Source organism: Panthera tigris, chromosome E2 (assembly GCF_018350195.1).
Source record: "Panthera tigris isolate Pti1 chromosome E2, P.tigris_Pti1_mat1.1, whole genome shotgun sequence".
NCBI classification, from domain to species: Eukaryota; Metazoa; Chordata; class Mammalia; order Carnivora; family Felidae; genus Panthera; species Panthera tigris.
Genome location: NC_056674.1, coordinates 3,453,034 through 3,469,747, shown reverse-complemented (window position 1 = coordinate 3,469,747; position 16,714 = coordinate 3,453,034). Strand labels below are relative to the sequence as shown.

The 16,714-nt window shown below is 45.6% G+C and overlaps 1 long non-coding RNA gene across 2 annotated transcripts in view; it reads left to right on the top strand.

Moving 5' to 3' along the window:
- Positions 1 to 3,329: 3,329 nt before the first annotated feature.
- Positions 3,330 to 16,714, top strand: part of LOC122234163 — a 22,594-nt gene continuing 9,209 nt past the window's right edge. Inside the window, exons 1-3 of one of the 2 annotated variants that reach the window (XR_006211939.1) lie at positions 3,330 to 3,444; positions 13,638 to 13,748; positions 14,035 to 14,113. This is a non-coding gene — a long non-coding RNA (uncharacterized LOC122234163). Of the gene's footprint in view, positions 3,445 to 13,637; positions 13,749 to 14,034; positions 14,114 to 16,714 lie in introns of those variants that run through there. The other variant, XR_006211938.1, reaches the window with a different exon arrangement.

Below are 16,714 nucleotides of genomic sequence, written 5' to 3'. Positions count from 1 at the left end.
AGCACCAACTGCTATCTCACTACCAGTGGACAAATATTGAACGTTCTTTATTTTTGTTGTTGTTCCTCATCTGCTGGGTGTGAAGGGCCAAGAATTTCTGTTGATGCTGAATCATAGACTTCATCCCAAGACGTGATGGACTTGAGTGGAGTATGTTTGTGATAGTCCAAATATTTCATATTCTGATGGCAGGAAACCTACAATTTCAAGGGGGGGTGTCATGTGTCAGGTGGAAGAATTTTGGGTCTCCAGATATAAATGCAGGGGCTTGAGAGCCTCCTTAGAGGAATGGAGGGCTCTCTTCACACAAGGCTGTTCTCCCCACTGTTCCAAGGCGAAATCTTCCAAAACTGGTGAACAGCACAAAGCCATATGGCTAAGTAGAGCATTACTCTTTTTGAAATGTTAAACCTGGTTTGTGCTCCAGACAGAAAAACGAAGCACAAGGAGGAAGGGACGGAGGGAAAGGGGATGTAGTACTGGTGAATTGTGTTATGTGGTTTATTGGAAACACTCAAAAACATTTCCATTTATTTCTCAATGGTTAGAGCCTAATAGCTTGCATCCACTTGGATGCAAGGGAGGTTGGGAAAGATAACCTTTATTCCAGGTGTCTCTGTGACAAGATAAATGCTGGTATTTCTGTGGAGTGAGGAGGCATGTGACAGAGCTGTGACAGGCACCTACAGTCTCTGTTACAAGACCCTACTGTGTGCCGGGCACCGATGAAGGGACCACACATCAAAGCAAACATCCTTGTGAGAACAGAATTGATTGTCCACAGGTGCTAGATCTTAAAGAAAGTGAGTAAATGCAGTGAAATGGGATATGAAGAAATACAGGATGCCAATGGAGCCTCTTTCTGTGCAGAATTCCAAGACCTAGAGGGGTCCCTGGGTGGCTCAGATGGTTAAGCATCTGACTTCAGCTCAGGTCATGATCTCATAGTTCATGGATTCAAGCCCCGCATCGGGCTCCATGCTGGCAGTGTAGAGCCTGCTTGGGATTCTCTCTCTCTCTCTCTCTCTCTCTCTCTCTCTCTTTCTGTCTCTCTCTCTCTGTCTCTCTCGCTCCCTTTGTTTCTGGCCCTCAGCCAGTCGCACTTTCAATCAATCAATCCATCAATCAATGAGTAAATAAATTCAATGACATAGAGACATTGAACAAGGTGTATAGATGAGGAAAGGATTATGCAGGAGAAAACAAAACCACGGAGAAACAGACAACAGAAAAGTTGACAATATCACCTCTTTCTGGGCTTGACAACCAGGAAGATGACTAAAACAAATCCTGGTAACCCAGAGGGAGGCCCAGTGATGGGTGATGGGTACTGGTCCTAAGATGGTTAATATTCGGCACTTTTGGTATTTCTTGGGATGGCCTAGGTTATTCTGGGCCCTTTAGGTTCCAATATTAACTTTAGGATGCCAGCTTTCACAAAAGACCAGCCCGGGGTTGTGCGTGAGATTGTACTAAAGCTACAGATCAATTTAGGGAGAATTATCATCTCTTCAGTCTTCCAATCCGTGCAAGCCTGAACCCTCAGCGTGTTATATTTTTGCCTGTACTTACAGGTTCCCTGATTTCTCTGAATATATCCACCAGATTATGTCCTTGGCTATATCACCTCCAGATCCCCTAGTTACGTGACTTTTATTTTGTAAGCGGTATAATTCTTTAAATAATCTTACCAACTTTGCTGCTGGTACTATAATATTTCATGAAAACACAGGTGTGTCTTCCTTTTTTCTTGTCTTTCATATGTATCATATTTTACTATAGAATGTTTTAGTGTTGCTATCTTTAATATCTGGAAGAAAACATATTTAAAGGATGATATGATGAGTAAATGTGTTAAAAGCTTAAATAAATAAATAAATAGCAATAGCACTGCTAGGAATTTACCCAAGGGATACAGGAGTGCTGATGCATAGGGGCACTTGTACCCCAATGTTTACAGCAGCACTTTGAACAATAGCCAAATTATGGAGAGAGCCTAAATGTCCATCCACTGACAAATGAATAAAGATGTGGTTTATATATACAATAGAATACTACTTGGCAATGAGAAAGAATAAAATCTGGCCATTTGCAGCAACGTGGATGGAACTGGAGAGTGTTATGCTAAGTGAAATAAGTCAGGGGGAGAAAGACACATACCGTATGTTTTCACTCATACGTGGATCCTGAGAAACTTAACAGAAGACCATGGGGGAAGGGAAGGAGGGAAGAAACAGTTACAGAGAGGGAAGGAGGCAAACCATAAGAGACCCTTAAATACTGAGAACGAGATGAGGGTTGATGGGGGGTGGGGGAGAGGGAAAAGTGGGTGATGGGCATTGAGGAGGTCACCTGTTGGCATGAGCACTGGGTGTTGTATGGAAACCAATATGACAATAAATTATATTTTAAAAGATGGGGAATGATGAAAAAAATAAATTAATAAAACCTGTGTTCCTAAGCCAAGCTATGTCCTCTCTGTTTCTACCTTCCATTTGCCAAAAGGAAAAACAGTATCTCCTTGTTAGCAATGTCATCAGGACGTGGTGCCACCCTAGGGATACGTCAGTCCCCCCAGGGCCCAACTGTTCCAACCCTGAGTTAGGAATGAGAGCTCAAGCTTCAGAACAAAGACGGTTATGTGGGGAAGCGTCCACCCCCTCTACTCTTACTGGCCTGTGGCTCTAAAGACCAGCGTTCTGCTTAGCCTCTCGCACTCAGGTGTCAACCCTCTGAGATCTGGTTTCTCCACCTCCATACTTCCGCTGAAGCTGTTGTTGTGAAGAAAAAACCAAAAACGCTATTGGGCCTTCTGGAACTTGCGGCGGATGCCTCCCAGCTCACCTTTGTTCCTTTGCCAGTGGTATGACCACTTCCTCCTTGAAAGGATCTCCACCCTCAGGGCTTGTGGGTTCCACGGTAGACCCGCCTTTCTCTGGACACAAGTATGGGTGTATCTCACTTAATGCCACGGTTTCAGTTTCTCTAAGACACATGCCCAAATCGAATCCGTCTCTCTGAACCCCATTTTTTTTGGTGGGGGGGGGAGAATCTTTGGGTTATTTTATCGGCATCTTCTAACCAACCTGGACTCATCATTTTCCTACCACCAAAGTTGTTCTAATTTGGAAAAATCCCAGCTCTGTTCACAGTCGCTTTTCTTTCTTTTTTTAAAAAATTTTTATTTATTTTGATAAAGAGAGCATGAGCGGGGGAGCAGCAGAGAGAGAGGGTGACACAGAATCAGAAGCAGGCTGGAGTCTCTGAGCTGTCAGCACAGGGCCCAAGGCAGGGCTCAAACCCGCAGACTGCGAGCTCATGACCTGAGCTGAAGTCAGACGCTCAACCGACTGAGCCACCCAGGTGCCCCAGTTCACAGTCGCTTTTCTATACCTATGCTTGTGCCCTGCTCACTGCTGAATGAAGTGCTACACAAATCAGCAGGTAATGATACATTTATGATTCATGAGTTTATTGGTGGAGATATACAGACTTTTATTATTTCTCCTAACAACTGTCCTTTCTGACAGTCAGTTTGCCTTTTGGAATTCTGATCAGGTAAAGAGCTCTTACACATAAATATTTTTAAAAGATTGCCTTATAGATTTTAAGAGTGTTCAATGCCCATATTATATTTAATATGTTATATGTTATATGTATAATTTCTTTTTTTTTTATTTTTTAATATATGAAATTTACTGTCAAATTGGTTTCCATACAACACCCAGTGCTCATCCCAAAAGGTGCCCTCCTCAATACCCATCACCCACCCTGCCCTCCCTCCCACCCCCCATCAACCCTCAGTTTGTTCTCAGTTTTTAACAGTCTCTTATGCTTTGGCTCTCTCCCACTCTAACCTCTTTTTTTTTTTTTTTCCCTCCCCCATGGGTTTCTGTTATGTTTCTCAGGATCCACATAAGAGTGAAACCATATGGTATCTGTCTTTCTCTGTATGGCTTATTTCACTTAGCATCACACTCTCCAGTTCCATCCATGTTGCTACAAAAGGCCATATTTCATTTTTTCTCATTGCCACGTAGTATTCCATTGTGTATATAAACCACAATTTCTTTATCCATTCATCAGTTGATGGACATTTAGGCTCTTTCCATAATTTGGCTATTGTTGAGAGTGCCGCTATAAACATTGGGGTACAGGTGCCCCTATGCATCAGTACTCCTGTATCCCTTGGATAAATTCCTAGCAGTGCTATTGCTGGGTCATAGGGTAGGTCTATTTTTAATTTTCTGAGGAACCTCCACACTGCTTTCCAGAGTGGCTGCACCAATTTGCATTCCCACCAACAGTGCAAGAGGGTTCCTGTTTCTCCACATCCTCTCCAGCATCTATAGTCTCCTGATTTCTTCATTTTGGCCACTCTGACTGGCGTGAGGTGGTATCTGAGTGTGGTTTTGATTTGTATTTCCCTGATAAGGAGCGACGTTGAACATCTTTTCATGTGCCTGTTGGCCATCCGGATGTCTTCTTTAGAGAAGTGTCTATTCATGTTTTCTGCCCATTTCTTCACTGGGTTATTTGTTTTTCGGGTGTGGAGTTTGATGAGCTCTTTATAGATTTTGGATACTAGCCCTTTGTCCGATGTGTCATTTGCAAATATCTTTTCCCATTCCGTTGGTTGCCTTTTAGTTTTGTTGGTTGTTTCCTTTGCTGTGCAGAAGCTTTTTATCTTCATAAGGTCCCAGTAATTCACTTTTGCTTTTAATTCCCTTGCCTTTGGGGATGTGCCGAGTAAGAGATTGCTACGGCTGAGGTCAGAGAGGTCTTTTCCTGCTTTCTCCTCTAAATTTTTGATGGTTTCCTGTCTCACATTCAGGTCCTTTATCCATTTTGAGTTTATTTTTGTGAATGGTGTGAGAAAGTGGTCTAGTTTCAACCTTCTGCATGTTGCTGTCCAGTTCTCCCAGCACCATTTGTTAAAGAGACTGTCTTTTTTCCATTGGATGTTCTTTCCTGCTTTGTCAAAGATGAGTTGGCCATACGTTTGTGGGTCTAGTTCTGGGGTTTCTATTCTATTCCATTGGTCTATGTGTCTGTTTTTATGCCAATACCATGCTGTCTTGATGATGACAGCTTTGTAGTAGAGGCTAAAGTCTGGGATTGTGATGCCTCCTGCTTTGGTCTTCTTTTTCAAAATTACTTTCGCTATTCGGGGCCTTTTGTGGTTCCATATGAATTTTAGGATTGCTTGTTCTAGTTTCGAGAAGAATGCTGGTGCAATTTTGATTGGGATTGCATTGAATGTGTAGATAGCTTTGGGTAGTATTGACATTTTGACAATATTTATTCTTCCAATCCATGAGCAGGGAATGTCTTTCCATTTCTTTATATCTTCTTCAATTACCTGCATAAGCTTTCTATAGTTTTCAGCATACAGATCTTTTACATCTTTGGTTAGATTTATTCCTAGGTATTTTATGCTTCTTGGTGCAATTGTGAATGGGATCAGTTTCTTCATTTGTCTTTCTGTTGCTTCATTGTTAGTGTATAAGAATGCAACTGATTTCTGCAAATTGATTTTGTATCCTGCAACTTTGCTGAATTCATGTATCAGTTCTAGCAGACTTTTGGTGGAGTCTATCGGATTTTCCATGTATAATATCATGTCATCTGCAAAAAGCGAAAGCTTGACTTCATCTTTGCCAATTTTGATGCCTTTGATTTCCTTTTGTTGTCTGATTGCTGATGCTAGAACTTCCAGCACTATATTAAACAACAGCGGTGACAGTGGGCATCCCTGTCGTGTTCCTGATCTCAGGGAAAAAGCTCTCAGTTTTTCCCCGTTGAGGATGATGTTAGCTGTGGGCTTTTCATAAATGGCCTTTATGATCTTTAAGTATGTTCCTTCTATCCCGACTTTCTCAAGGGTTTTTATTAAGAAAGGGTGCTGGATTTTGTCAAAGGCCTTTTCTGCATCGATTGACAGGATCATATGGTTCTTCTCTTTTTTTTTGTTAATGTGATGTATCACGTTGATCGATTTGCGAATGTTGAACCAGCCCTGCATCCCAGGAATGAATCCCACTTGATCATGGTGAATAATTCTTTTTATATGCTGTTGAATTCGATTTGCTAGTATCTTATTAAGAATTTTTGCATCCATATTCATCAGGGATATTGGCCTGTAGTTCTCTTTTTTTACTGGGTCTCTGTCTGGTTTAGGAATCAAAGTAATACTGGCTTCATAGAATGAGTCTGGAAGTTTTCCTTCCCTTTCTATTTCTTGGAATAGCTTGAGAAGGATAGTTATTATCTCTGCTTTAAATGTCTGGTAGAACTCCCCTGGGAAGCCATCTGGTCCTGGACTCTTATTTGTTGGGAGATTTTTGATAACCGATTCAATTTCTTCGCTGGTGATGGGTCTGTTCAAGCTTTCTATTTCCTCCTGATTGAGTTTTGGAAGAGTGTGGGTGTTTAGAAATTTGTCCATTTCTTCCAGGTTGTCCAATTTGCTGGCATATAATTTTTCATAGTATTCCCTGATAATTGTTTGTATCTCTGAGGGATTGGTTGTAATCATTCCATTTTCATTCATGATTTTATCTATTTGGGTCGTCTCCCTTTTCTTTTTGAGAAGCCTGGCTAGAGGTTTGTCAATTTTGTTTATTTTTTCAAAAAACCAACTCTTGGTTTCGTTAATCTGCTCTACAGTTTTTTTAGATTCTATATTGTTTATTTCTGCTCTGATCTTTATTATTTCTCTTCTTCTGCTGGGTTTAGGCTGCCTTTGCTGTTCTGCTTCTATTTCCTTTAGGTGTGCTGTTAGATTTTGTATTTGGGATTTTTCTTGTTTCTTGAGATAGGCCTGGATTGCAATGTATTTTCCTCTCAGGACTGCCTTCGCTGCATCCCAAAGCGTTTGGATTGTTGTATTTTCATTTTCGTTTGTTTCCATATATATTTTAATTTCTTCTCTAATTGCCTGGTTGACCCACTCATTCGTTAGTAGGGTGTTCTTTAACCTCCATGCTTTTGGAGGTTTTCCAGACTTTTTCCTGTGGTTGATTTCAAGCTTCATAGCATTGTGGTCTGAAAGCATGCATGGTATAATTTCAATTCTTGTAAACTTATGAAGGGCTGTTTTGTGACCCAGTATATGATCTATCTTGGAGAATGTTCCATGTGCACTCGAGAAGAAAGTATATTCTGTTGCTTTGGGGTGCAGAGTTCTAAATATATCTGTCAAGTCCATCTGATCCAATGTATCATTCAGGGCCCTTGTTTCTTTATTGACTGTGTGTCTAGATGATCTATCCATTTCTGTAAGTGGGGTGTTAAAGTCCCCTGCAATGACCACATTCTTATCAATAAGGTTGCTTATGTTTATGAGTAATTGTTTTATATATCTGGGGGCTCGGGTATTTGGCGCATAGACATTTATAATAGTTAGCTCTTCCTGATGGATAGACCCTGTGATTATTATATAATGCCCTTCTTCATCTCTTGTTACAGCCTTTAATTTAAAGTCTAGTTTGTCTGATATAAGTATGGCTACTCCAGCTTTCTTTTGGCTTCCAGGAGCATGATAAATAGTTCTCCATCCCCTCACTCTCAATCTAAAGGTGTCCTCAGATCTAAAATGAGTCTCTTGTAGACAGCAAATAGATGGGTCTTGTTTTTTTATCCATTCTGATACCCTATGTCTTTTAGTTGGCGCATTTAATCCATTTACATTCAGTGTTATTATAGAAAGATATGGGTTTAGAGTCATTGTGATGTCTGTATGTTTTATGCTTGTAGTGATGTCTCTGGTACTTTGTCTCACAGGATCCCCCTTAGGATCTCTTGTAGGGCTGGTTTCGTGGTGACAAATTCCTTCAGTTTTTGTTTGTTTGGGAAGACCTTTATCTCTCCTTCTATTCTAAATGACAGACTTGCTGGATAAAGGATTCTCGGCTGCATATTTTTTCTGTTTAGCACACTGTAGATATCGTGCCAAGCCTTTCTGGCCTGCCAAGTTTCAAAGGAGAGATCAGTCACGAGTCTTATAGGTCTCCCTTTATATGTGAGGGCACGTTTATCCCTTGCTGCTTTCAGAATTCTCTCTTTATCCTTGTATTTTGCCAGTTTCACTATGATATGTCGTGCAGAAGATCGATTCAAGTTACGTCTGAAGGGAGTTCTCTGTGCCTCTTGGATTTCAATGCCTTTTTCCTTCCCCAGTTCAGGGAAGTTCTCAGCTATAATTTGTTCAAGTACCCCTTCAGCACCTTTCCCTCTCTCTTCCTCCTCTGGGATACCAATTATGCGTATATTATTTTTTTTTAGTGTATCACTTAGTTCTCTAATTTTCCCCTCATACTCCTGGATTTTTTTATCTCTCTTTCTTTCAGCTTCCTCTTTCTCCATAACTTTATCTTCTAGTTCACCTATTCTCTCCTCTGCCTCTTCAAGCCGAGCCATCGTGGTTTCCATTTTGTTTTGCATTTCGTTTAAAGCGTTTTTCAACTCCTCGTGACTGTTCCTTAGTCCCTCGATCTTTGTGGCAAGAGATTCTCTGCTGTCCTGTATACTGTTTTCAAGCCCAGCGATTAATTTTATGACTATTATTCTAAATTCACTTTCTGTTATATTATTTAAATCCTTTTTGATCAGTTCATTAGCTGTTGTTATTTCCTGGAGATTCTTCTGAGGGGAATTCTTCCGTTTGGTCATTTTGGAGAGTCCCTTGCGTGGTGAGGACCTGCAGTGCACTTCCCCTGTGCTGTGGTGTATAACTGGAGTTAGTGGGCGGGGCCGCAGTCCGACCCGATGTCTGCCCCCAGCCCACTGCTGGGGCCACAGTCAGACTGGTGTGTGCCTTCTCTTCCCCTCTCCTAGGGGCGGGATTCACTGTGGGGTGGCGTGTCCCGTCTGGGCTACTTGCACACTGCCAGGCTTGTGTTGCTGGGGATCTGGCGTATTAGCTGGGGTGGGTAGGCAAGGTGCACGGGGGGTGGAGGGGCAGGCTTAGCTCGCTTCTCCTTAGGTGATGGACTTCAGGAGGAGCCCTGTGGCAGCGGGAGGGAGTCAGATCCGCTGCCGGAGGTTTGGCTCCGCAGAAGCACAGAGTTGGGTGTTTGCGCGGAGCGAGCAAGTTCCCTGGCAGGAACTGGTTCCCTTTGGGATTTTGGCTGGGGGATGGGCGGGGGAGATGGCGCTGGCGCCTTTGTTTCCCGCCAAGCTGAGCTCTGCTGTCCGGGGGCTCAGCAGCTCTCCCTCCCTTTGTCCTCCAGCCTTCCCGCTTTCCGCGCAGAGCTGTTAACTTATGGCCTCCCAGACGCTAAGTCGCGCTTGCTGTCGGAACACAGTGTGTCCGGCCCCTCCGCTTTTGCCAGCCCGACTCGGGGGCTCTGCTTGGCCGGCGAGCCGCCCCTCCGTCCCGGCTCCCTCCCGCCAGTCCGTGGAGCGCGCACCGCCTCGCCGCCCTTCCTACCCTCTTCCGTGGGCCTCTAGTCTGCGCTTGACTCCGGAGACTCCCTTCTGCTAATCCTCTGGCGGTTTTCTGGGTTCTTTAGGCAGGTGTAGGTGGAATCTAAGTGATCGGCAGGACGCGCTGTGAGCCCCGCATCCTCCTACGCCGCCATCTTCCGGAACCCCTCTATCTGTATAATTTCTTTAGTTGTATTCAAGTCACGGTGTTTTTCTGATATATGTTATACTGCAACTCGCACTTTGGTTTATGAGTCATAGTCGGTAAATGCCTTTTTGTGTTTTGTTTTTTGGGTTTTTTGCTAAATGCTTTTGACCTCTATATTCCTATAATCCATTTAAAAGCCCTTGGAAACTCCAACACACAATGTCCTCGATATTTCTGTCAAGCACCTTTATGTTTAGAGTAGCTATTTCCTTACATACGCACATACCATACCTGCATCTAAATCATATGTTCACACGGTGGTAGTTGTTTAAGGTAACAATGTAACTGTTATATAAATTGCTACCTAACATTGTGGATAGTGTGAAACACCAGGACGGTCACCTGCCTGCAAGTCAGACACCCACCAGGACATCTCGGCTTGCACATGCACATCTGAGACCCCCAAATGCAGCATGTTAGGGGCACCTCTCAACCTCTGCACCCCTTTAATCCAGGGCCAGATGATCCTGTACTGTGGGGGGATTCCCTAAATCAGCTCAGCTGCCATAACAAAATACCACAGATTGGGTGGCTTAAGAACAGAAACTTATTTCCTTGTAGTCCTGAGACTGGGAAGTCCAAGATTGAGGTGCTGGCCAACATAAGGGCCTCTTCCTGCTGGGGAGATGGCCTTTTCTTGGTGTGGGCACAGGGAGACAGAGATCTCTCCCTTCCCGTTCTGGTAACACTGGCACTCCTGTCAGATTAGAAGCCCATCATTATGGTCTCATTTCACCTTCATGATCTCCTAAAAACCCTAGCCCCAAATGCAGTCCCATGGGGATTAGGGCTTCAACTTATACCTCTGGGGGAGAGGGGGCACAGTTCAGTCCATAGCAGTGACTGTCCTGAGCATTATGTTTAGCTGGATCCATGGCCTCTATCCACTAGATGCCAGGGGCACCCCCCTACCCGCGACCCCGGATAATGCCAATGTCCCTTTGGGGACAAAACTACCCCTAGTTAAGAAACTCAGGCCCAGAAGGATATAAACAGGGTGGTGGGAGGAGCTGGGGGGGGGGAGCTGCATGAGCTCCGGCCAGGGGACAGCTGGTGACCGCCCCCCACCTCCAGGCAGAGGGAACAGTGCATGCGGAATGAAGGAAGCATGCTTGGGAAAATAGTGGGCGCCCAGCGTGGCTGCAGGAAGTGAGCTCGGGGAAGGGGGTGATGAAGTCAGCAGGGCCAGATAGAGGACTTTTAAACTTCCTTCTTTGTAAAATGTATCATTTTTTGTTTATGCATCGTTTCCAGCTTTGATTTATCTCTTCTCATTGACATGAGACCTATGGCTAGTCCTCTACAATACAGAGATGTCTGACTCAGCTGAGTCTGGAGAATTGCCTTGGAGTGCAACCCTGCATCTGTTCCAGATTGAATGGTCCAAGGTGGTTCTTACTTTCTGGCAGAGAATCATCTAAGCCAGTGTTTCTCAACCTCAACACTACTGATATTTGGGGCCAGATCATTCTTTGTTATAGGGGTAGGGAGTACTGACCCTGTGCAGGACAGAATGTTTAACAGCATCTCAGCCTCTACTCGCCAGACACCAGTAGAACCCTCTTCCCCAAGGGTGACAGCCAGACAGTGTCTCTGGACATTGATGGGGTGGGAGAAGAATCACCCCAACGTGAGAACCACGGGGGCTAGAGAGAGATCCGGGAGGTTAGCCTGGGCGTCAGAGCAGGACTTTGGCAAGCTCTGAGAGAGTCTGAGTGAGAACCCCAGTGGGCAGAGATGTAGGAAGGGATATTGGGCAGTGGATCTGATGGAGAGAGCCCAGCCCAGCTCTGTCCCAGTGAGTTCCACTCACCCATCACCATAGCTGTCTGCTCCTGGGGTCCTGAGCTATGCACAGGGGCCTCTGCCTCTTCAGGAAGAAGGGCGTTTCCCTAGTCTGTCTGCATCCGTCCTCAAGGAGTGCATTGTACCTGTGCTCTGCATACTGCGGGTTTCTCCCTACCCAAGTGTGAGGGCTACAACTTTAGTCTAGGTTGCAATGTTCCACCTCTGGCTCCTCCCTGGGTCTGTGATGGAATGCTCCAACTCTGGCTCCCCCTTGGGTCTATGATGGAATGATCTACTTCTGGCTCACCCCCTTGGCCCATGGTGCAATGTTCCACCTCTGGCTCCCTCCTGGGTCTGTGATGGAATGTTCCATTTCTGGCTTCCCACTGGGTCTATGATGGAATGTTCCACTTTTGGTTCCCCCCTTCATCTATGATGGGATGATCCACTTCTGGCTCCCCGCCTTATTCGAACGTTATACTTCTGGCTCCCCACCCTGGTCTGTTGTGGAACATTCCACTTCTGGCTTCCCCCCTTGTCCGTTGTGGAACATTCCACTTCTGGCTCTCCCCCCACTTGTCTGTTGTGGAATGTTCCACTTCTGGCTCCCCCCCTGTATGTCGTAGAACATTCCATTTCTGGCTTCCCCCCTTGTCCTAAGATAGACTGTTCCACTTCTGGCTCTCCCTCCCCATTCTGTCTATAATGGAAGGTTCCATTTTTGCCTCCTTCCTCTGTCCGTGATGGATGTTCCACTTCTAGCTCCCCACTTAACCTATGGTGGAATGTTCCACTTCTGGCCCCCCCTTGGTCTATGATGGAATGTTCCACCTCTAGCTGCCCCCTAGGTCTGTGATGGAATGTTCCACTTTTAGCTCCTCCCCTTGGCCCATGATGAAATATTCCACTTCTGGCTCCCCCCCTTAGCTAGTGATGGAATGTTATACTTTGGGTCTCCCCGCCCCCGGTCTATGATGGATTGTTCCACTTCTGTCTCCCCCTGCCCAGGTCTATGATGGGTTGTTCCACTTTTGGCTCCACCCTGGTCTGTCATAGAACATTCTACTTCTGGTTATCCCCCTTGTCTGTTGTGTAACATTCCACTTCTGGCTCCGCCAGCACGCCCTGCCCATCTATCATGGAATGTTCCACTGGGTGTCCTAAGATAGACTGTTCCACTTCTGGCTCTCCCTCCCCACCCTGTCTATGGTGGAATGTTCCATTTCTAGCTCCCCCATGGGTATGTGATGGAATATTCCACTTCTGGCTACCCCCCCCCAGGTCTGTGATGGAATGTCCCACTTTTAGCTCCTCCCCTTGGCCCATGATGGAATGTTCCACTGGCTCTTCCCTTGTCCAAAGATAGACTGTTCCACTTCTGGCTGTCCCTCCCCACCCTGTCTATGGTGGAATGTTCCATTTCTGGCTTCCCCCCTGGGTCTGTGGTGGAATGTGCCACTTCTGACTGCCCCTTGGGTCTATGATGGAATGTGCCACCTCTGGCTCCCCCCTGGGTCTATGATGGAATGATCCACTTCTGGCTCACCCCCTTTGCCCATGGTGGAATGTTCCACCTCTGGCTCCCTCCTGGGTTTGTGATGGAATATTCCACTTCGGGTTCTCCCCTACCCCTTCTGTCTATGATGGATTGTTCCATTTCTGGATTTCCCCCCCCTCTTAGCTCATGATAGAATGTTCCACTTCTGGCTACCCTCCCCCCCCAGTCTGTGATGGATTGTCCCACTTTTAGCTCCTCCCCTTGGCCCATTATGGAATGTTCCACTTCTGGCTTCCCCCCCCCCCTTAGCTCATGAAGGAATGTTCCACTTCTTGCTCCCCTGGGTCTATGATGGAATGTTCCAGCTCTAGCTGCCCGTGGGTGTATGGTTGAATGTTCCACCTCTTGCTGTCCCCTGGCTGGGTCTGTGATGGAATGTTCCACTTCTGGCTCCCCCCCCCTGATGCATGATGGAATGTTCCACCTCTGCCCCCCTCCCAGGGTCTATCATGGATTGACCCAGACACGTGGCATTCTCAGGTAACCTGTTTGCAATCATGAAATTGGGATGAGCTGAAAGAGAAGGTCTAGCAAGTGTCTGGGAAGGAGGATCAAACCCTGAATCTTCCTGAGGATTCAGCTTTCCATGCCAAATTCTGCACTGAGTCTTTTTATAGGAGAAGTGAGCTTCTAACCCACATCTGTCTTTCCCAGCTACTCCGTGCTAAGCAAGAAGAGGGTCAACAAAGCGTGCGGTTGGGGACAGGACTGACCCTCCGACGCCGGGATCCTCCCCTGGGACTCAGCGCTGGAAGAGAAGCCCAGGTGAGATCACCCCACACCTGCAGGGTGTCTGTCCTTTCCTGGGCACAGGATGGTCCTGCACTTTCTGTCTGGATTCCCCAGGCTCTGCAGGCTTGGAGGGTAGGAGGTGCAAGGTTCAGCCCAGAGGCCCACTGGCGCCTGCAGAGCTGAGCTAGTGAGGGGCTGAGGCTGGGGGCGGGGGTCTGCTGGAGGCACAGGTGTGGGCAGTGCCCCCCCCTCCACACACCTGCTGTCTGAAAGATAGAGAAGGAAGAGTAGAGTCCTCCTCCTTGGTGTTTTTACCCAGCGTGGTGCAGTGCCCTGAGGACCTCAGATCAGCCAGGAGGCCTGGCGGGCTGTCCGCTGCTGCGGGGGTTTCAACCTCAGAAAGATGGAGTGAGTTTTTCTATCGTTATTATTGAAGAATGATTGACGACGTTTGATTAGCTTCAGGTGTGCAACACTGGGCTTCAATTCTATGCGCTTCGATGCTCACTGCGAGTGTAGCTACTATCTGTCAATTTCTGTTACTGCAATATTGTTGATCATATTCCCTCTGCTGGACTTTTCATCCCTGTGACTTATTTTGTACCTCTAAGTTTGTACCTCTTAAACCCCTTCACCTATGCTGATCATCCCCCCTCCCCCACCTCTCCTCTGGCAACCACCTGTTTATTCTCTGTGTTTATGGGTGTTTCTGGTTTTTGGTTTTTTTTTTTTTTTTTTTTGGTTTTGTTTTATGGGGCTGTCGTGTGTGTCCTGGATGGTTAGCAGAACTCTAACTGCTGCTAAATTGTACACTTTTGGCTTTTTTGTTTTTTAATGTTTATTTTTGAGAGAGAGCACAAGTAGAGGAGAGAGAGAGAAGGAGAAGGAGACACAGAATCCAAAGCAGACTCCAGGCTCTGAGCTGCACAGAGCCCAATGTGGGGCTCGATCCCATGAACTCTGAGACCATGACCTGAGCCGAAGTTGGACGCATAAGCTGAGCCACCCAGGTGCCCCTAAACTGCACACTTTTAAGCGATGACAGTGGTAAATTTGATATGTGTATTTTATCACCAAAAGTCTACAGACATTGCGAAGTATCCCCTGGTTGAGGACACTTAGTCTGTAGTAATGAATGCAGAGCCTGTAGAGGGTCTCAATTTTAGCACAACTGAAATTTTGAGTGGCTCATTCTTTGTTGCAGGGGCTGTCCCGTGCCTTGTAAATGTCCAGCAGCATCCCCGGGCTCTGCCCACTAGATGCCAGGAGCACCCTCTAGTTGTGACAATAAAAATATTTGCAAACGTTGCCCAATGATCCATGGGTGGCAAAGTCACTCCTGAGAACCACTAAAATTTTATGCTGTTTGACCCCCAAATCCTTAAGACTTTTAAATTCCTGCACAAAGGAAGCTAAACTTTACGATGTAGCGAACATTGGTTTCGAGTCTGTCTGCTTCTTTTTTTTTTTATTTTGTTTTTAACGTTTATTTATTTTTGAGACAGAGAGAGACAGAGCATGAACAGGGGAGGGGCAGAGAGAGAGAGAGGGAGACACAGAATCTGAAACAGGCTCCAGGCTCTGAGCGGTCAGCACAGAGCCCGACGCGGGGCTTGAACTCAGGACCGTGAGATCATGACCTGAGCCGAAGTCGGACGCTTAACCGACCAAGCCACCCAGGTGCCCCAAGTCTGTCTGCTTCTTAGATGCTATGTCATAGTGGACCGTTGAATCCAATGTGTTTATTTACAAATAGGTAAGATAATAGGACCTTTTGGGGGGCGTTTGGAGGGCTGCAGCAACGTTTCAGCAAAAACGTATTTTAAATACCCAATATCCAACACAGGGTCTGAGCCAGACGTGTTCAGTCGGGACCAGCCGCCACAATGTTTGTATCTTTTTTTTTTTTTTTTTAAAGGCCCCGTATCCAAGTGGAAACTTGGATTCTGACACAGCACTGCCTCCAATAACTTGATCACTTCTCCTGAGCCCGACGCAAATCCTCCACGGGCTCTTTCCCTGAAATCGTTGTCTGTCCACACTCCAGTAAACACAGTTATGTGCAGAAGCCTAGTGAACTGGTATCTGCTGGGTGGAACACCCAATACTACAGCAACCTTGAGCACGGAGCAGATTTATCTTAATGAAATGGTCATGCCAAATAGTTAAAACAACAAAAACAAAAAAAACCCAGGTCCTTCCTGGTACCACTGAGTTGCTAAATTAAGCCACACTGTTTCCACCCTTGAGATAGTAAGAAGAATCCTGTGTTAATTTGTGGACTTTAACTTCTGGCTGACTAGTTCTCTTTCAACGAACTAATGTGATGCTTAACCCACAACACAGCCCAGAGAAAAATGCACAAGAGAGATGAAAAGATGAAACGAGGAGACGATCTAGAACTTGGAAGGGGGACAATACACAAAGAGATAAAGGGGCTGAGCTGAGGTTTTTTTTCCCCCCAAATTCTGAATCCCTACAGCATAAAACAAATAAAAAGTAGGAAATGAAATCCCTATCAAAAACATCAGTGTACATGGGGCGCCTGGGAGACTCCGTCGGTGAAGCGTCTGACTTCAGCTCAGGTCATGCTCTCACAGCTTGTGGGTGCGAACCCTGCGTCGGAGTCTGTGCTGTCATCATGGACCCTGCTTGGTATTCTCTCTCTCTCTCCCTCTCTTTCTTCCCCTTCCTGCTTGTGCTTTGTCTCAAGAATAAATACATATTTTTTAAAGTTTTTAAAAAGAAGTCAGTGTGCAGACAGGAGATCATCTCCACAACAGCCAGGATGAAAGGAATAATCACCTACAAAGTAGCGGCAATTAGCAGAAATCCCAACACCCACAATAAAGGACAAAGCGTTGAATGGTACCTCCAAAATGCTGAGGGACAACACCTGTCAGCTTTCAATTATATGGCAGGCAATCATTCTTCAAGAATGAGGCTTTAGAAAGACCTTTTTGTCTCCCCTAAAAATTTGGGATTTTTTAATAGATCCA